Here is a 22,188-nt window from a genome sequence, read left to right on the forward strand (position 1 = left end):
AACTTGCTCAATTTCCCACGCTCCCACCAATAAATCTACTCTTGTCTGGTTTCCTTCTATCCCAGAGAAAAAGCATCTCACCTCCTGTTCCCTAACTTTTCTTATTTGGAATGTATCATGAAATCTAGTTGTGTCTCTCTTCTAAGTAACTCTAAGACTGTCCACCCAGCCCCCCACCCCCCACCCCGTTATACATTGCTAGTTTGGACTGCAACATTCCTTCCCATTGACTATTGCTATGGTTTAATTTTCCTCAATGCTACTGTGTTCCTAAGTGAAAGCAGTTTTCACATTGCTGCACGGTGAGGGTGTTGGATCCAAAATCCCGATTCTTCAGCTTAAAATTATTTACTAGCCCTTATTGTGTACAGAATTACTTCTTCAGTAGTATAGACATCATCCTCCAGGGTATGGCTTCTCTTATCTTTCTCCACCCTTTTACTCCAAATTTATCCACATAGAGATCTGACATCACAATCTCCATGAGAAAGAGTCAATTTGTTTTACTCTAGAGTGCCTCTCCTGACATTATCTTCATGGAACTTTCTTACTTCTCTTTCTTCCTAGATTTAGCTTGGGAGCACATCCCGGAACATCACCTCCTAATTTCTACAGAGTCATATGATTCAAAATACAGACATTCTCAGGGCTAGAATCTGGTCCATTTCATCTGTGTATCCCCTTAGTCCTCAGGCTAACTAAATTCTTGTGAATTAAGTAAATGAAAAGGTGAGTGAATATTATGTAATATGTACCACTTTAAGAACATTTTCAACTCAGCTTCAGTAGCTAATAAACATGGCATAGGAAGGAGGACATTGTATCAAAAATCATGGATTCAAAATCATATTTCCATCTTCAACTAAGCATCTGACCTCAGTTCCCTCACATGTAAACTGAGGATTATTAAGATTCGTGCCTTAGTTATTCAAATGGGAAAATTTAAGTGAAAGCACTTTACAAATATCAGTTATTATATATGACTGAAAACTCATTTCATTCTCCTCTCTCTTAATTATATTGTATGCTCAGTGCCCGACACATAGTAGCAATTAGATTTTTTATTATCTTTTTATTCTCAGAAAATTTGACCAGTGTTTTCTAAACATTTTTATTTTAAGAGTGAGCTTCTGAGGAAAATTTTACATTTATGTAACTTGTTTTCTTTCTCTTTCTTTTTCTAGTATGCATTTCACAAGCACAAGCATCCCTCTTTACCCCCTCTCCATAGATACTCAGGAGGGGAGGACTGTTTTAGGTAATGTACAATGCCATCAAATTTATGGTTATTAAAAATATAATCCTTTTTAATACATGTTTGTTTTTAAAATATTTTGATAACTTCATTTCAATAGGATTGGTTTTATTTGTAATCCTTTGTAACACTTTGTATTTTATTTTATACACTTAAAATATTATTCTGGCTTTGGCTGGTGTGGCTCAATTGGTTAGAGTGTGTTCACCAACAGTTCAGTGCATATACCTAAATTGTGGGTTCAGTGCCTGGTTGGGGCATGTGTGGGAGGCAACAAATTGATGTTTCTTTCTCACATTAAAAAAAAAAAAATATATATATATATGGTCCTTTTTAAACAACCAATTGTTTTGATGGAAAGTATAAGAGAGTATTTGTTTTTAATGTCCTGTGAGCAAATAAGAGATATTTTCAATCCTGTCAAATTTATAATCTAGTAAAGAAGTCAAACGTGCAAATAGAGGGTGGGGCAAATTTAGGTTTACAGTTATATGTGGAACACAGAATATTTTCTTGTATTGATATTATTATTTATTAATTATTGTATTATTTTCCATATGAACAACTGTACACCTACTTTTACCCCAACTGGTATGAAAATACTATAAGCCAAACATCACAGAATTTCCCATTAGAACATCACACATAATGCTAAAATCTTTGTGATTCAACCTGCAACTACTTGGCTTCAGAATGCCTAAGTTTTGTGTATGGTGCAAGAGGGAGGTCTAGTTTCTCTTTTTCTTTTTCTTTTTCTTTTTCTTTTTGCACATATCTGTCTAATTTTATCAACCCCATTAATCGAAGGGGTTGTCTTTACTTTATTGTATGACCTTGCTTCCTTTGTCAAATATTAATTGACCATAAAGGTGCAGGTTTATTTTCAGGCTCTCTGTTCTGTTCTATTGGTCTTTTTGTGTTTTTATGCCAATAGCATACTGTTTTTATTACCATAGCCTTGTAGTACAGTTTAATACAGGTAGTGTGATTCTTCCAACTTCTTTTTCAAGATTTCTGTGGCTATTCGAGGTCTTTTGTGGTTTCATATAAATATTTGGAATATTTGTTCTAGTTCTGAGAAGTACTCCATTGGTATCTTAATAAGAATAGTGTTGAATCCATAGATCACTTTGGGTATAATGTACATTTTAATGATGTTAATTATTCCTATCCATGAACAAGATATGTGCTTTGACTTATTTGTATCTTCTTCAATTTCTTTCATTAGTGTCACATAATATTCTGAATACAGATCTTTTATATCCTTGGTTAGGTTTATTCCTAGGAATTTTACTTTTTTGATTCAATTGTAAATGGGATTTTTTAAAAATCCTCATCCAAGGAGATTTTAAAAGTATTTTTAGAGAGAGAAGAAGGAGAGTAGAGAAAATTGAAAGATACATTGATTGGTTGCCTCCTGTAGGCACCCTGACCTGGGATTGAACCTGCAACCTTGTATGTGAGCCACCCAGCAGACAGAAGGAATTTTTTTCTTAGTTACCCATTCTGATAGTTCATTACTGGTACATTACTATAGATTTATTTTGTATTCTGCTACTTAACTGAATTCATTTATCAGGTCTAGTAGCTTTTCTTTTTCCTTTTTTAGTGGACTTTTTAGGGTTCTCTGCATATAGTATCATGTCATCTGAAAATAATGACAGTTTTACTTCTTTCCCAATTTCAATGCCTTTTATTTCTTCTTGTTTGATTTCTGCAACTAGATCATGTTCTTACACGATACACAAGAATAAGCTCAAAATTGATTAAAGATTTAAATGTAAGACTAGAAACCATAAAAATCCTAAAAGAAAACATAGATGGTAAAATCTTGGATATTTCTCACAGCAATACTTTTTTCTGATATATTTATTTGGACAAGAGAAAAAAGAAAAATAAGACTGCATTGATTTAAAAAGTTATTGCATAGCAAAGGAAACCAACAACAGAATGAAAAGACAACCCACTGAATGGAGGAATACACTTGCCAATAATACATTTGATAAGGGGTTGATATCCAAAATTTAAAAAGAACTTATACAACTCAACATACAAAATATTTAAAAATGGGCAAAACACCTTAATGGACACTTCTTCAAAGAGGACAAACAGAGGGCCAATAGACATATGAAAAGATGCTCAGTGTCACTAATCATGAAAGAAATACAAATCAAAACCACAGTGAGATAGCACCTCAAACCTGTCAGAATGGCTATCATCAATAAGTCAATAAACAAGTGTTGGCAAGAATATGAACAAGAGGGAACCCTTGCACACTGTTGGTGAGAGTGAAAATTGCTGCAGCCACTGTAGAAAGAAGTATGGAGTTAACTCAAAAAAATTAAAAATAGAGATGCCTTTTGACCCAGCAATTTTACTTCTGGGAATTTATCTGAAGAAACCCTAAACACTAATTTGAAACACTATGTTCATTGCAGTGTTACTTACAATAGCCAAGATTTGAAAGTAGCTGAAGTACCCATAAATAGATGAGTGAATAAAAAAGCTGTCGCCCATTTACTCTATGGAATACTACTTGGCCATTAAAAAAATAAAAAAGGAAATCTTATCCTTTGCAGCAGCATGGATGGACCTGGATAGTATTATGTTAAGTGAAAGAAGCCAGCCAGAGAAAGAAAGATACCATAGGATTTCAGTTACATGTGGAATCTAGTCAGCAAAACAAGCTAACAAAATAGAAACAGACTCATAGATACAGAGAATAGACTGATAGCTGTCAGAAGGGAGGTGAGTTGGGGAGCTGGATGAAAAAAGTAAAGGCATTAAGCTAAATAAAAAAGATAGACACAGATAACAGTATGGTGATTACCAGAAGAAAAGGGGTTGGGTGGAGGCAGAAGAGTGTTAAGGCAGGATATAAAGTGATGGAAGGAGACCTGACTTAGGGTGGTGAAAACATAATACAATATACAGATGATATATTATAGAATTGTACATTTGAAACATATATAATTTTATTTACCAATGTCACCCCAATAAGTTCAATAAAAATTTTTTAAAAGAATGCCTAATGTTTGAAAATTTTTAGAAATGCTCATGTGTGTTCATGAATGGTTCTTATTGGCAATTCCCTTGGCTGTTGAAGGGTTTGCAAATTTTGCTAAGCTCTCTGAGGCTGGACTTCAGCTCCTGAGTTTTTTGCCTTGTCTGCTTCCATCTGCTTCCTTCAGTGGGACTGAAGAGGCATTGCTCTCACTAGGAGTAATCCTCTACACTAAATTATAATTATACTTCATACATTTAATTGAGAAAGGGTGAGTCTTCAAGCAAAGTTGCTCTCCTCCCCAAAGGTTCTAGTACTAAGGAGCTTCCTCAGACCAGACCCCAAATGGTCCTACAGAGATTGCGTTGGTCACTGGGAAGCTCACCCAGTCCCTTTGCACACGGCTTGCCACTCAGTTGCCAGGGATATGCTCAGAAGACAGCCTTCAGTTCTCAGCTACTTCAGGATCTCCTTTAGCAGCAAAGAACCTTCTCATTCAAGGTTTTCCCCTTTCAGGGCAGCCTGGGATGCAAGACAGCTCTAGTAGACAGTTATCACCCTAGGGCTCCCTGTTGGATAGACCAAGACTTTGCCTAGCCTGCACCACAACTGAGTTGCTTCCAGTACTCAATCCTGCTTCCCTAGTCCTTTCTTTAGTAAATGTTGATCCTAAAAACAGCTTTCACAACACGCTGTCTCATGTCTCTTTCCAGAAAACCCTACCTGTCATAAATTCTACCCTAATGTGGCTGTTGTCTTCTCTGACATCAAGTCAACACTCATTCCATTGCCAGCATCTTCTAGAGTGGATCTTTCCCTTATCCCTCATGAAAAAAAAAAAAAAAAAAAAGCTTTTGTAAACCCTCTGGTGTTCAGTGTTGTGCTTGACACCTCAGTTCTTCAAAGAATCTCTCCTCCTACTACCCAGGAGAATAATCCTTTCAAAGTGCTCAGGCTGTGAGAATCAAAAGTTAGCAAAAGTAGTTTTCTGCAAGCAATTCCTGCTTACTACCTTGCAATTTCTGTTCGAGAAAGTCCAAGTTTGTCTACCAGCTTGGAAAGATTTAGTGTGACAGAAAGGAAAAGTGAGTGAGACAAAGCATGAGATGATATTGTAATAAATTACTCCAGGGTTTTAAGCAGGAGAGTATCAGTGTTATACCCATACTTTAGAAAGAGAACTATACCAAAGGAATAGAGAATGGTTTGGGGTTTGTGTGGGTTGAAAGTGAATGGAGGCAAAAAGTTCAGAAACGGAACTTACATGTTAGTCTAGGCAAGAGATGAGTGGAGCCTGGACTATAGAAGAAGCTACAAAGATAGACAGAAGGAGGCTAAATATGAGTGATATTTCAGTTAATTGTGCCTGATTTTAGAACTTGAAGGGGAGGAAGGAGTCAAAGATGACTAAAGATTCTATTTGGAGCTAATGAGAAGATGATGATGCTATCAACAAAAATAGAGAAACAGAAAGTAGGGCTTTATGGAGAGCACAGAATGAGTTTAGTGGGGGAAAGGCAGAGTTCAGTTGCCTGCAGGGAAACAATTTGGATGGGTGGAGGCTAAAGTGGAGGCTCAGAATTACCTAATGAGAAGTACTGCTAAATCGTGCAGAAGGGTTTCCTTTTAAGATGTTTCTATATTGGCAGTGAGGTAGCATGGGAAAGGAGGGTCTTGTAGGTAAAAAAACTCCCAAAGCTCATACACAAAATCTTGTTGATGTCCTTCTGATTCTACCCTCTAGAGCTATAGCTTGAATAAAAGTGGGATTCAAGAGGTGCCTCTAATTTTGCCAAAAGAGGACCAATTAAAATAATTCATCTGAAAGCAAGACAGGTGAGTAATAGAAGAAAAGGAACTGAAATTTTCTAGCTCTTAAAAGAAAAAACAGTTAAACAAGAAACAATGCCCTTCCCTGGTAATTCAATCGATTAGAGAGTTGTCCCAATACCCTGGAGCTTCAGGTTTGATCCCTTCTCAGAGCACATAACTAGAGTCAACCAGTGAGTGCCTGAGTGTAAAAAAACATCCATCTTACTCTCTCTTCCTTTCTACCTTCCTCCTTCTCTCTCCCTTCCTCTCTCTCAAATTAATCAATATTTTTTTTTTAATCTCCAAATAAAGAGACTCATTATTTCCTAACTCACTCTCTTTTCTCAGGGGAGGAGAGAATTGATGAATATTCTATTTCATCACTGTTTGTGATCAGGTTGAGAGAGAAGAATGTTGTGTTAAAAGGGTACAGGGTGGGGGTTCCCTGAAGTATTCCCCACAATGGCCTAACAAACCTGGATTGGGGGAAAGGGGAAGTGGACTATATGGTATTTAAGATACTTTGCATAACAATGGAAAGTTGGATAGCTGTGCTGCCTGCCACCCTGGGCAAAAGGTGTATGTGACTTTCACAGAGTATAGTGACTTGTGACATAGCCAGGAGAGGTGGATGCCCCTGTGTCACGGGGAATGCTTGCCCTGATTGCAGATGGCAGCTAAGAAAAGGTTAAAGTTATGGGGGGAGCTGGCAAAAGTAGCACGTCGCAGGAGGCACCAGATATGCGGTCACAACGGAAGTTCCGGGCTGAGCATTTAAAATAAGGGCAGTCTGAAAGAGAACAGAATTCTGCCATGCTGTCTTCAGTGAGGAGAAAGGAGCTAATTCTTCTTTGAGGAAGCAGACACATGGTCTGTGGTGTAGCAGTTCTGCCAGACAGCCTGGTGTAGTAAGAAAGCAGCAGCCATACTGTCTGTAGTGGGATTCTGCTGTGCAGCCTGATGTGGTAGGGAGTAGAAGCCATGTGGGCTTAGAGAGGCAGTACAATATGATCTGAAAGGGCATAAGGAGAGAGCAGATGAGCTATGTGGGAACCTGCCTAACCAAGCACAGAGGAGGCTGAGGACAATGTACCCCAGTTCCTGAAGGAGAGAGCTGCTGCAAGAGGATGGCAACTCTGAAACCCACAAGTGCACATTCCAGAGAAAATGGAGATCTGTTTGCACAGCCAGCTTAAGAACAGATAAGGATATGGAGAACTTCTGGGCACGGCTTTGGCTTATAGTCTGGTGGGGAGCAGGGGAAATGCTAGGTCAAATGGGAGAACAGGGCTCTGAGCAGGAGTGCTCTCAGCCCCCACCCCCCGACCCGAGGTTGGAATCCTGTAAATAAAAACCCATTAAAACCCGTTTCCTTCAACACTAATTGTTGGGTCATGTATCAAGGCATCACATGGCTGGGCCCTGGTTTGCTTGATTAAGCTCCACAATCCTCTGACATCATTACATTAATTTTTTTTAAAAAAGCCTTTGACCACAAATAAAACATTTTTCTGGTCATTTAAATATTAGGTGTTAAGTCACTGCTTCCTGGAATTTGAAATTAGAACTCCACATCTCTTGGAAATATCTATGAAATATATCACTTTCATTCACATTATTGCCTCTTAATAAGACATAGCAAATACTAATATAATTCACATTTTTTTCTGTCCAAACTATCTGATATAACACAGCATTTATAATGTAAAGATCATTGTATTTTTATATTTATTTTAGTTTATTTTTAATTTCTTAGTTGCAGTTTTTCCATTACCACTTAACCCCCTTATATTCCTCTCCCCCTGCAATCACCACAATGTTGTCCACGTCCATGAGTTATTTTTCCTTGTTCCTGGATCCCTCCACATTCTCCCCTCCTCCAACCCCATTAGCTGCCATCCTTCTCTCTATCTATGAGTCTGTCTCTATTTTCCTTGTTAGTGCAGTTTGTTCACTAGATTTCACATAGGAGTGAAATCATGTGGTATTTGTCTTTCTCTGACTGGCCCATTTTACTTAAACTAATGTTATCCAGATCCATTCATGGTATCACAAAAGGTAAAATTTCCTTTTTTAAATTTTATTTTATGCCTGTGTAGTATTCCATTGTGTAATTGTCCCATAATTGTTTTATTTATTTATCTACTGGAGAACACTTGGGCTGCTTCCATATCTTGGTGATTGTAAATAATGCTGCAATAAACTTAGGGGTGCTTATGTTATTTTGAATTAGTGTTTTGGGTTCCTTCAGATAAATTCCCAGAAGTAGAATTGTTCATTCCTCAGGTGGTTCCATTTGTAAATTTTTTAAGGTATCTCCATTGTGCTTTTTATAGTGGCTGTACCAACCTGCATTTCAAACAACAGTGCAAAAAGTTTCCCCTTTCTCCACATTCTCATCAGCACTTGTTGTTTGTTGATTTATTCATGATAGCCATTCTCACAGGTGTGAAATGGTATCTCATTGTGGTTTTAATTTCCATTTCTCTGATGATTAGTGGCATTTTGTGTCTTTTCATATGTTTATTAGCCACCTGTATGTCCTCCTTGCAGAAGTGTCTGTTTAGGTCCTTTGTCCACTTTTAAATGGATTTTTTGTTTTTTGTTTTGTTCTTTTTTGGTTTTTTGGGTGTTGAGTTTTGTAAATACTTTATAAATTTTGGATATTAACCCCTTATCAGATATATTGGCAAATATGTTCTCCTATTCTGTGGATTGTCTTTTTATTTTATTGGTCTCCTTTGCTATTCAAATACTTTTTAGTTTGATGTAGTCCCAGTTGTTTACACTATAAGGCTATAGTAATCAAAATGGCATGGTACTGGCATAAAAACAGATACATTGATTGGTGGAACAGAATAGGCAGCCCAAAAATAAACTCATACTTTGATAGTCAATTAATATTTGACAGAAGAAGCAAGCACATACAATGGATTTAGTAGTTCATTCAATAAATAGTATTGGAAAAACTGGACAGATATGTACAGAAAAATGAAACTAGATTACCTTCTTATATCACACACAAGAATAAATTCAAAATGATTGAAAGACCTAAATATAGACCCAAAACTATAAAAATCCTAGAAGGAGAGGACTTCCAGCCAAGATGGAGACCTAGACAGACATGCTGGGTCTCCTTCCACAACTAGGAAGGAATGCAACTACCTCAAAACTGGAGATAACCAGAAGTTCCAGAAAATCAAGCTGCATGGAAGTCCAAAAACCAAAGATATAAAGAAGAAATACTCATCCATACAGGTAGAATGTGAGGAGCCAGGGTAGAGAGGACGCAGTGTGGTGGCAGCAGCAGCAGTGGCAGTGGTGGCAGCAGCAACAGTGGCAGGCCAGCAAAAAGTGGGGAGGGATACCTGGGGAGCAGTCCCAGTTCCTGACCAGACCACATAGCTCACAGTCCCAGCATCAGGGAAAAATCAAGCCTCATTGCTTCTGATTGTGCAAACCAGTGAGGGTTGGGGCGGAGGAAGAAACTGCTGGTCTCTCAGCAGACTCCACTTGTTTAAAGGGCCCCCATGGTCCTTTAATGTCCACAGACCCACCCACTCTGGGTTGGCAACATCTAGAGAGATGCCAGTCCCATATGCAAGTGGGAGAAGTGCCTAGAAAAGGGGTGAGTGCTGAATTGTTCCCTTTCTGACCCCACCTCAACACACAGCACCACAATGTGGTGAAACAGGTCATGCTGTACTGACAAATACCTAAGGCTCCACCCCTTACAACATAACAGGAGTGACAGCTCTGCCTAAGACACAGAGGCAAAAAAAAAACACAGGAGCCTGCCAAGATAAGGAGACAGAGAAGTATGGCCCATAATTGGGAACAGATCAAGGTTCCAGTGGGAGAACTAAGTGACAAGGAGATAGCCAACCTAACAGATGAGGAGATAGCCAACCTAACATATGAAGAGTTTAAAACACTGGTGATAAAGATGCTCACAGGCTTGACAGATATGCCTGAGTAGGGCAAATGCATAAAGGAAGAAGTGAAGGCTATGCTAAGTGAAACAAAGAAAAATCCACACAAAACCAATGGTGAAGGGAAGGAAACCAGAGTTCAAATCAATGATTTGGAATATAAGGAAGAAGAAAACAGTCAACCAGTACAAGATGAGGAAATAAGAATTGAAAAAAAGGAGGAGAAGCTTAGGAACCTCTGGGACAATTTTAAATGTGTCAACATATGAATCATAGGGGTGCCAGGAGAAGAGGAAGAGCAAGAAATTGAAAACTTATGTGAAAAATAATGAAGGAATACTTCCCAAATTTGGTGAAGGAAACAGACATACAAGTCCAGGAAGCAAAGAGAGTCCCAAACAATCTAGACCCAAAGAGGACCACACCAAGACCCATCATAATTAAAATGCCAAAGGTTCAAGATAAAGATAGAATCTTTAAAAGCAGCAAGAGAAACACAGAGAGTTACCTACAAAGGGATGTCTATAAGACTGTCAGCTGATTTCTCAAAAGAAACTTTGCAGGCAAGAAGGGACTGGCAAGAAGTATTCAATGTGATGAAAAGCAAGGACCTACAACCAAGATTACTCTATCCAGAAAAACTTTCATTTAGAATGGAAGGGCAGATGAAGTGCTTCCCAGACAATGTAAAGCTAAAAGAGTTCATCATCACCAAGCCATTATTATATGAAATGTTAAAGGGACTTATTTAAGAAAAAGAAGATCAAAACTATGAACATTAAAATGACAACAAACTCACAACTATCAACAACTGAATCTAAAAAATAAAAACAAAATCCAACTAAGCAACCAGAGTAGGAACAGAATCATAAGTATAGAGATCATTTGGAGGATTATCAGCAGGGATGGGGAAAGGGGATAAATGGGGAAATGGTGCAGGGATTAGGAAGCATAATTTGTTGGTACGACAAAGATAGGGGGAATTTAAAAATAATATAGGAAAGGGTGAAGCCAAAGAACTTATATGCACGACCCATGGACATGAACTAAGCGGGGTGGGGTTCTGGAAGGAAGGGGGGTACTGGGCAGAGGGGAGCAAAGGGAAAAAATTGGGACTACTGTAACAAAATAGTCAATAAAATATACTTTAAAAAAAAAGACAATAGAAAGGAGAAAAAAATCCTAGAGAAAAACATAAACAATAAAATCCCAAACATTGCTTTTAGCAATATTTTTTTATGATTTATCTCTTCAGAAAAAGGATAGGATAAAAAATAAACATCGTTTTAAATAAAGTATTTCTGAAAAAAAAAACATGGCTTGTAGTAATTACAGCATTTAAAAAGCTAGTATTTACTTAGAACCTATTATGTGTTAGTTAATATGCTTTTCCTCGATGACATATTATTTACTATATCCTATCTTAAAGGAGGTGTATTTATTGTTTGTATTTTACAGAAAGAAAAATAAAGCCAAGAGATTTTAAATAAATTTCTCAAAATCACATAGCTGGCAACTGTAGAAGAGGATATTATGATAAAAGTGTATAATTTCCAAACATTTTATCTTGACTACACATTACACTACCTTCTCTCCATTAGCACTGAGACTTAAATTTCAATGTTTGTAAGTCAAAATCAGTATTTTGAAAAGTTTTGAGTACATTGTAAATTAGAACATTAGTTGCTTGTCATGATGTTGCTAATCAATGGATTAAGAGAAGGCAATATTTAAGAAATTATCATACTACTGGCCCTCAATATGCAGATGATTTTCGCAGACAGCTATTCTTTTATAAAAATGTAATTGACTTCTTTTTTTGTAGACTACCAAGATTTAGTTCAGTTGAAAGTGTGTCATTTACATAGAGAGCTACAATATCAAGGCTGCAATATCTACTTTTTAAGAGCTTTTTAAAAAGCTTAGGGGATTGAGTCCCCTGATTAAAGCTATCCAGCCTGTATCATTTTTATACCATTTTGGATTATCAAAAGACATGAAAAGTAACAAACTTTTGAAATGTACAATTATCTAATGTAAGGGCTTCATTTTATATTACCTTGAAATAATTGATTGAAAGTTTGGATACCTTTATTTCAAAGTGGAGGAAACCCAACTGTGAATCTGTTCAACAGTTCATTTGTGATTCAGCAAATTGTGACACTTTTCTGTCTTGTCTTATGATGGCATACTGTAATGGTAAAGTCAGAATACTTTAGAAGGATTGGACACTGTATTAGTCACAGTAACTTCAGACAGTGATTAAGAAAGAGACTAGAAAGCATAAGACTCAAATACAGACCAACTTTGTTCCAGCTTAGTTGGCAAAGTGAGTGAATGGTGGGAAGTGCTCTACTCCATGCTGTTATTCAGGGATCAAGGTGCCATTTCCACCATGTGCTATTGACATCCAGCTGATAGAAGTGGGGAAAAAATCCTAGAATATTTTGAATGGGAATTTTTAAGGGGTGATGAACTGAAATTGTGCACATCAATTTCACTCACATTCCACTGACTAAAACCCAGTTGTACAGAGGTGCCTTACTGCAAGGAAAGCTGGAGAATACAGTCTGTGAAGCCACAAGAAGAAAGAAATAAGTATTGATATGTTCAAGATAATCTCTGTCACATACAAAGGTTGATTTAAATCATGACATTGTTATTTACTTCTTGTGCACTTGAGCATATTTGTTAACCTTCCTGAGCCTCAGTTTACTCTTCTGTAAAATGAAAGTATTACTAATTTATACTTTCTGTGATTGTTACAAGAAGTAAGTGTGATTTATCTGCAGTGCACTTAGCTCAGTATTTGGCAACAGGAACTACTTGGTAAATCATAGCTATTGTCTTTTCATAAGAAGTTATTTAAATACATTGTTTTGGGCACTATAACAAGTTATCAAAACTGGATAGGTATAAAGGAGGATCAAAAACTACTGAACAGAAGCTTAAGCATCAGAAAAATTACAATGCAGGTTTATGTTATTATTATTACCAAGTAACAATAATGATAGTTAAATTTCATTGAGGGCTAATTTGATAAAGATCATTACATAGATTAATTTATTCAATACTCAAAATAATATTATCATGTAAGTGCTATTATTATACTTATTTTTTAGTTGAGGCAACAGAAGTTTAGAAAAAGTAATTTATACAAATCCACAACCAGATAATTATAGAAATGAGATTTGATTCCAGATCCATCTTTTATGAGAGTTCCTTTCTTGAACTTTATTTTTGTTGTTGACACTACTGCAGATGTCCCTATTTTCCCCCATTTTGCTTACCTCTACCCAGCCCTCACCACCTCCCCTTCCCGGAGAGTTCTAAAAAAGGTCAGTGCCAGAATCTAGAGTGAAGGAGATTTACTAAACAAGACTTGAGGCTAAGAACAGAAATGAATAAAACTTATCAAGAGTATTTTGAAGGACTGTTGACTTTTCTCAACCAAGACAAAACACATGAAAAGTCAAATTCTAAAGAAGTCCAAAGTTCTACCTCACAGGATGGATCAGAGAGACCACCATCAGGAGCAGCAACAACTTTGCCCACTTAAAATTGTTTGCTTAGAACAAAATGACATTTCAGAGTATGAGGTTGGGTGGGGACAGAAATATCTATATATTTGCCGGATAGTGTCTAAAATTTAGCTTAGCACGCCAGGGGTTTAGGGTGTCACCTAAGGATACTGCCAGGCCATGGCTGAGGTCTTTATCACCCCCAAACCAGGAGCGAGTAAAACTAATGCTCCTGCAGCCACATGGTGTCATTAAAAGGATCAAGGAAAATCACAATGCTCAGTGGTAGACTATAAAGTAGTGCAGCTAACTGTCTTTAAAATTTCTTTTCATTTAAAATTTGTTTTCATTTGAAAGTTAAACTATGTCTGTGGTATCATCAAAGATGTTTAATTTACAGGCAAGAAGAATGTCAAATGCCTTGCAACTGGATGTCTTTCCAATAACAGTCTTACAGATTTAGAGATTTGTTTGTGGGTTATGTTACAGAAATTAACATGTGTTTTCTGTTTTCAAAGGGCATAAGCCTATCATCTCATTACCTGAGTGATTGTCTGTACATATAGACCTCACTTAATCCTGTCTGCACGGCTGCCTCCTGAGACTCAATGGTTTGGCTGAACTAAGTGGCTGGGTTGGTGAAGTATAGAGTGGTCTGTGGGCTTCACTTTAAAACTGGTTTCTCTTTTCTATCCTAATGGCTTGGACAGAAAGGGCCCAGAGGTCTGAGAGGGGGGAAACCTAAACTATTTCCCTCAGCCCAAACTAAGTATAGTGGACAAAAGAGATTTGGACAGGTGAGATGTGCCTACCACACCTTCCTCCAAAGAAGCCCCCTTTTTCCCTAATGTGGGACATTGAAAAATTAATACCTGCCTTTTGTCATCTAGTGGTTATGGACTGAATGATGCCTTTTAGCCCTGTTGCCAAATCTGTTGCCCCCAGAATACAACAAGGATGCCAGCCTGTTAAACCAAGCACGCCGTGGTCCGAGGACAGCCAACTGACCGGGAGTCTGCACAATCCTTCCCCATGTGGGAAGGCCACCCTCCCCTCCACACCCACACTCTTACTAGGGATTTCTGGACCCAAGTGTAGGTAGGACGACAACCATGTCCAGCTTGAAGCAGCTAGAAGAGCTTGAGACCTTCGCCCATTGGCCTTTATAAGATTATAAAGGGTCTTAAGTCTGAGAGGAAGGGATTGTTATTTTTTATTGTTAAAATAATTAATTAATTATTTTAAAGAAGAAGGAGAAGGAGAAGGAGGAGGAGGAGGAGAAGAAGAAGGAGAAGAAGAAGATATGAAAGGGTGAAGCCAGAGAACTTGTATGTACGACCCTAGGGCATGGACTTGGGGGGTGGGGGGATTGCTGGGAGAGGGGTGGTGCTTGGCAGAGGGGAGCAAAGGGGAAAAAATTGAACTATTGTAACAATATAATCAATAAAATATACTTAAAAAAAAGAATCTAAAGTTTGACTTGCCTGGAAACACTTCTAGGAGCAGGTGAGGGCCAGAGCAGTCTTACAGATCATGAGTGATTCCAGTCTGTGCTGTGTGCTGAGGGGGGCAGGTGGAAGATGCAATTTGGGGATTGTGGGTTTTCCCAGGTTGGGGCTGGTTGCTACTTCCAGGGTTTAGATTACATGGTGTAGAGCCTCTGCTTGGGCAGGAAGCCAATATCAAAACACTGCAGAGTGCCTTCTTTGATCTGCTGAAATGAATGTGGTCTGCCTTGCCTATGATTCCCTAGATATTTTGTATGTGGTGCTCTCTCCCTCAATTATATGTATGTATATAGACTTTTTGTGGCTTTCAAAAGTCAAAAAACCGCAGTCATTTTCAGTTCTGTATGAGAATCATTCAAATAGAGGAGGAAGATCAGATTTCCAGAGACATTCTGATACCAGATGAAGGCGGGGAGTGGGGAGGGGAATGAAAGTAGGAAGAGAATAAAATCGATAATAGAGTGACTTTTGTCTGCTGAAAGGTGGCATATCTTGGATGAAATTATGCAACTACTGCATATAATCTTGCAATGTATTTCAAGATTATAAAAATGTCCCCATTTTTTAGCCCCTAAACAGAAACAACCGACATCATTACCTCCTGTTAATAATAATTTGTGATTTATTTTTAGTAAATAAGGGTCGTTTGCCCCATTTTTAAGTCCGAGTTTTTCTTGAAATTCACACACATTCATATGCAAAGTGTCTCCGGTTTTGAAAGATGCCAATGCCATTGGTTTCCTTTTCATTTTCAGTTTAGAATTAAATATTGCACTTCAGCAACAGCAGCACTAAACCAAACACCGCAAGGAAAGGGCGCTTGCCATTAGAAGTGGAATGGAAGCTCTGCCGCTGTTAATGGGACCACGCTGTACCTCTCCTGAGCTACATGAGAGCTAGATATATCCCCGTGGAAAGTAGCAATTACCTTCAATCTCCTTGATCTGAAGTAATCCTTGCTGCATGCGTCCCTCATTGTGAGTGATGAGGCCCACTGTTTGCTGAGTCTAAAACCAAATGATCTTTCACAAGCAAAATTTAAACTTGAAATAGGATTCTCTGGCTCCTGATTCTGAGTCTATTTTTGTGTGCGTGTGTGTACTTTATACATTCCCAAATCAGGCGCAGGCTGGCTACAGATGGTGCTGGTGTGTAATGAGAAGGGCTCTGAGCTGCTCCAGTTCCCAAGGGAGGATTCAGTAATGGAACTAACTATGTATTGTCCACCTTATATACTAGATTTGATTTTGGACTATTTGCCCAACTGTTTGTTTATTTCTCAGCACTGGAGGGCTTCCATTAGCTCCAGGCTGATTGAACATAGACTATGGAGTGAGAAGGAACAGAACATTTTTTCCCCCTGAATGCTGATGTAATCCCTTTTCTGTTACTGACAACTGAATAATGTTTGCCATTGGAAACTGGGTTAGAAATGAGCTGATATTTGCAGTCATTAGTGAAAAAGGATTATTTTGATCCCAGGAAACAAAGTGAGCATTATTTTTTTGGATGACAATATTTCAGAAGTTTGTGCCTAAAACTTGTGTTTTCAAGACCCCGAAAAGAAACCACTCACATTTTAAAGCTGAAAATTACCTTGTTTCAGTAAATTGAAAGATTAATATTTAAGACCTCATAAATTTTGCTCACAGAGCATAGCCAAATATTATCATAACAAAAACAAAAACCTCAACTCAGCAAATTAGTCATCAAAGACCAATGTAAATTGACATTTTAGTTTCTTAGCTAATGGAATCATTTGTCATTTTACTGAAGCAGTTCAGTATAAAAATAAATTAAGAATAAATAAATTGTAGTCATAGCAATCATGATGAAATTATTAGTTAATTACATTTACGACATGAAAGTTTTTTGCATACTTCTCATCAGCAGACGCTATTCAAAATAACTTTGAAAATAAGCATCGATGTTATATCAAGGTTGATTTTCTAATTAAAGAAAGCATAATGGAAGTAAGAAAGTTGCTAATTAACATCGTGAAAATATTGTCTTTCCCTTTTAAATATGCACAAGTTCAACTATGTAATTCTAATATCAAAATGAAGAAAATGAGAAGTCTCTCTACTACCTTATAACTAGTAAAAAGAAAATTAGAAAGCAGAGACCAGCTCATGAACTTTCTAAATAAATAAAAAGAAAATTACATTTCTCTGGGTAAATATTTACTTCCTAACATGTGCCAACAAAAGCTACTATTTTAGAAATGGGATATGGTAGTAACTAACTTGTACTTAGTTGATTGAATTGGAAATGTACTGTTTTTTCTTTAAACCCTTTGCTTTAATTGTAGAATAAAGAATTTCTAATCTGATGTTCTAATTGCACTTGGGATCTGGTATCCTGTTTACATATATACTGATCTGTCAGATGGTCTTATAAGTATCTAGGTAGGCCATATTAGGAAGCAGATGTAACCCATTTCTACTCTGGTGCCATGAAGGGGAACATTTTTATCTTTAGATTTTAAAAAATAATTTTATACTTAATATTCAATTTATTCAGATAAGCATCATGCTTTTGGTATGAAACTTCAGTTAGTAAAATTTCAGGTGCAAAAAAAAAGTAAACTAAAATATATGCAATAGTTTTAAAATTTTATAAAATGTAATTTAAATGCTGACATACATATAAAAATGTTATTGGCTAAAAATTACTCCTATTTCCAGTCTATATAAGGTAGAGATAGAAACATTTCTCTAAGTGACTATTATTATTTCTAGGTAATATTTACTGTTAATAACTGAGAATTTTTCTTTTAAATTTGCTTGTGCAAAAAAATAGTAATGAAGTAACAAAAATAGCAACTGTTCATATTTTTAAGTAAAAATAAAATATTTGTGGTGTTTTAAAAATAGATTCAATCATTATAACCAATGTTTATTTAGTTATGATTTTTACTTTGAAAGAAAATATTGTTGGACCTAGCAGACCAATCATCTGGGATAATATCTGGAATTGAAATTATATAGTCCAAGAGTTATATTCAAGTGAATTTAGAAATAAGCAATATTAATGACCAGATAGCAGAAATTGACCATTATAACTTAACGGATTGGACACTAAAATGAGTCTGGAGAATGGAGAGGTGGAAGGAGAAGGGAAAGAAGAGAAAAGGATGAGGGGAGGAAGAGGGGAGGGTGAGGGAGAAGAGATGACAGGATGGGGGAGAGGCAGAAGATGGGAACTTAAAAGCCCATAGTGGGTTAGGGACAAGCTGCTTAATAATTCTTGAGTATTTCTTTCAGTTAGAAACAGTTACAGCTACTTCTTCATTTATGTTTTAAGACTCATCAGAAAACTAGTTCTTAAGGAATTTTAATCCCCTCTTCAACTTTGAAGAGCTGGGTAATAGCTTTGGGATAATGCTCAACTGCTTGAAATTCATAGTTTCCTTATTAGTTGGAAGGAAAATCTCTCTCTCTCTCTCTCTCTCTCTCTCTCTCTCTCTCTCTCTCCCAGCCCCCCATTCTCATACATATATTCCTATATAGTAACAGTGAAATAGATAATAAAGAAGTAAGTTATTTAATAAATTTAGTTTGATAAAACAATGTATTTGTTTTTTGTTTTTTAATTGGTCATCTAAGGGGAAACAATTTCAAGAAACATACACACATAAACATCATAGAATACTTACTTTATAAATCCTAATGTGTATGGGTGGAAACGAACATTGAAATGTACATTAATAAAACTTTGCCATAATTGCATAATGTAAAAAATGAAAGGACTTGGATGCTTTGTGATGCCCTCTAATAAACTTTATAAAAAGAGGTGGATTTAAATTCATTTTGAACATAACATTTTAGAACTCAGTCCTTGAACAAGTTGATTTATTTTTATGAGTTTAATGAAGAATTTGTATTTAAAAGCATTGCCTGATTACCTCTTTGACTCTGCCAATGAGCATTGTGGGGGGGGGTGGGGGGAGAGCACATGCTCGTGTGCGTGCATGTGCACATGTGCTCACGAGACCACTTTGGGGACCTCATGAAGTAAGTTACAATGATGGAGCATGACAGTCAGAATAGCGCACACTATTAGCTGGACCTCAACTCTATTACAGTGCTATGTTTGGTGACATAGAATCAAGAGACTCAAGGATACAAGGTCAAAGGTAGCAAAACATTACATTAATCTGTTCTCTTCACAAGATACCAGTGTATTTCCATGTAAAATACAGCATTTACTGTTTAATTATGAGAAATAAATGCCAGTGTATATTATTTAACACAAAGAATAAGAAAATAGTTATCTTTTAGCTAAAGATTTGTAAATTTTTTTTTCCTAGCTCTTACTGATTCTCCTACTCTATGACTCTACAGTTATTATTGGGATTGCTCAGAACACTGTAAATTGACTTGAAGGCATCATCTTCATTCATTCCTTCTTTTTTGATTGCCCACATGAAAGTAACAATGGAAAATCAATCTAAAATAAACAAAATTAACAAGTCAACTACTTTATAAGTTAGGCACATATAGATTAGTTGATATAGTATGAAGGTATTTAAAATTGGTAGGAGTCAGAACATTTACATTTATTTTTATAACCAACAAATATTGATAGAGCTAAATAATTTGATCATCTTAATATCACTTCAAAGTAAATAATCAGATGCCAAGGGAATAGGTTTTCTTGTGGAGTTGTCATACCAACTTCACATTCTTAAAGAAAAAAAAAAGAAAGAAAAGAAAAGAAACTGGCACAATAACTATCATATTTAACCGCAGTACTTAACAGACATCCTTTTTACTAAATGTGCCACAGGTTACTATTTCTAATAGCATTAGCAGAATCTGCTAACTTAACCTTTTCAAATAGCTCTTAGGAATATACATAAATTAAATAAAGCTACTAGACTTATGAGGCATATATAATTGTTACCTAGTTTTCTAAATCATACCTGTTTCCATCCAAATATTAAAAACATATTTTAATATTTTAAATTATGTATCATTATGAAGTCTAACTTATTATTGTACCTAAGGAGACGAAGGAAGATTTAATACATATTCACACGCTAACATAATAATGGATGAGTTTCATTTTAAAAAGTACTCCTTGATCTGTGTACATTTCCAGCTGCTATAACCTCATATTCTCTATATTCTTTAAATATGCCTTATGTTTAGCTCTAGGAGAAATAATTCAGAAAGTCTACCATCTTGAAAGCAAGGAGGAATGTATCCTAAATAGTCCAGCTGGTACTATACTTTTATTTTATGTGGTGCAAATAGGTTTTAGCCAAAGCAAACTCAAAAAATAATATGAAATAAAACAAAAATAAAAGAAGAATCAAATCCCTCTGAACCCTTTCACATAGTCACTGCCTTTAACCTCCTGCCACAGTACAAAGTTACTCTGTGTCCTTCACTTCTCTGGTTACGACAGCTATTTTCTGAGAACCAATTCATAACAAAGAATTTTCGTTTGTGAGAGCTGGACCTAGACTGACGCCATGGGCCTTTCCCCACCCCAAGAGCTTTTTGTTTAGTGCCAAAAGAATTGCTCCATTCATTATCCCCACAGATGCTTGGCCTGGAGGCAGAGAAAGTCAGTAAAAACAACAAGAAGCTGAGTTCTCCACCAGCCTAGGCTATCATTATCTACACAAGAGATGATGAGTTTGTAATGAAGTTGACTAGGCTTATTCAGACACTCGCAGATTGGCAAGAGGATAAAAAGTGTCTTCAATTTTTGTGTTGTCTGCTGTTGAAGTTAGCTGTCATCCGGCACTAGATTAGTCACACTTTGAGGCAGGGCTTTGGAGAAGGGGTCAGAACAAAGCTACTGTACTCTGGTATTTCGCAGTCTGAGGAACAGAGGCATAATAAATGTGCTCTGTAATTTAAATCAAGGAGCTGCTGTGGGAAACCGCTGCCTCTTTCACTGGAAGTATTAGTGCTGTGCGCCTGCTTCTTGCCGTCCCGTAGCATGTAAGAAGTCTGCAGCACAACGTCGCTCTTATATTTGGAATGAATGCACTGATTATATTGGATGAGGTTCTTCTGAATTCAGCAAAATACAGACCCACTCGTCACAGAGGATACATTAGATTATAGGTGTTTTATGCTTCTTAAATTCAATTGAAAAACTGGCTAAACATGAATGAAATTTTAATTGAAAACGTTTCACACTTTGGCAATATAGATGGTTTTTGATAAGTGTTACTGTTTTTTATTCAGTAGGGAATTCTCAGAGCTGAATAAAACATACTTTAAATAGAATCACAAATTAACCATTTAGTACAGCAAATCTGTGGAGTTACAGAAAACAGAATTCCTCTTGTAATTCTAACAAAGCAAACTTTTAAGGCTGGTGATGTTACCTCTTTTTGGAAAAAGAAGGCAATGTCAGAATTTAATGATAGCCTTTCAATTTACAAATTAACTTTAAACACTCATTAAGCACTTTTGGAGGACGTGGCAACAGTAGTTCGATTTTATTTTTAAACGAGCTTCAAATAGCACTTCACAAAATCCTTTTAAAAATCAAATGTGCAATGTTCTATAAAATGCTCATAACAGAGCAGAAACCTTACTTTTAAACATTCAGGAGCTTAAACCGGAAAGCTTTATGTACTGATACTCTATTTGGACAAACCGAATGTTTAGCATTACTTATTGTTCCATCTTCGACTATAATTCAGACTTCACTTTGCCTACAGTCTTCCAGGCTAAAATTGAAACTCATGAACTATCTCATTGTATATGAATGTTTCCCACTCCCCCACACTCTTTGTTCCGGTTGGTTGGGTCAGAGAAACGATTTCACTTGCTGGTTCTCAGAGTGTCTGGTCCTGTTCGCAAGGGTTAGTTTGCCGCCAATGGCCCATGAAGGGTGTGGGTGGAGAAGAGGAAGAGGGAGACAGTTACATTTTTTTATAATGGGAACTTCTAGATCTAACAACCGTCACTAAAGACTACAACTGTTGTTGCTTACTGTTCACTTTCTGATCTATTAAGATCACCTTGACTCAGCAGATCTGTAGCCCAATGGAAGAAAAGAAATAAAGACATTGGAGGAGGCTTTGTTGAAGATCCCTAGTCTTGATGCTGATTATCGATCAGATGATTAAGACAGATGAAGAGGTTTTTTTGAAAGCCGAAACCTTTGATTGTGTCTCTCCAGT

The 22,188-nt window shown here is 36.7% G+C and overlaps 1 long non-coding RNA gene across 1 annotated transcript in view; it reads right to left on the minus strand.

The window, feature by feature from the left end:
- Window positions 1–16,022, minus strand: part of LOC150022136 (uncharacterized) — a 61,290-nt gene extending 45,268 nt beyond the window's left edge. The window contains exon 1 of the long non-coding RNA XR_016509199.1: window positions 15,961–16,022. This is a non-coding gene — a long non-coding RNA (uncharacterized LOC150022136). The remainder of the gene's footprint in view (window positions 1–15,960) is intronic.
- Window positions 16,023–22,188: the final 6,166 nt, after the last annotated feature.

This window comes from Furipterus horrens, unplaced genomic scaffold (genome assembly GCF_987537825.1).
Source record: "Furipterus horrens unplaced genomic scaffold, mFurHor1.1.pri manual_scaffold_1, whole genome shotgun sequence".
NCBI classification, from domain to species: Eukaryota; Metazoa; Chordata; class Mammalia; order Chiroptera; family Furipteridae; genus Furipterus; species Furipterus horrens.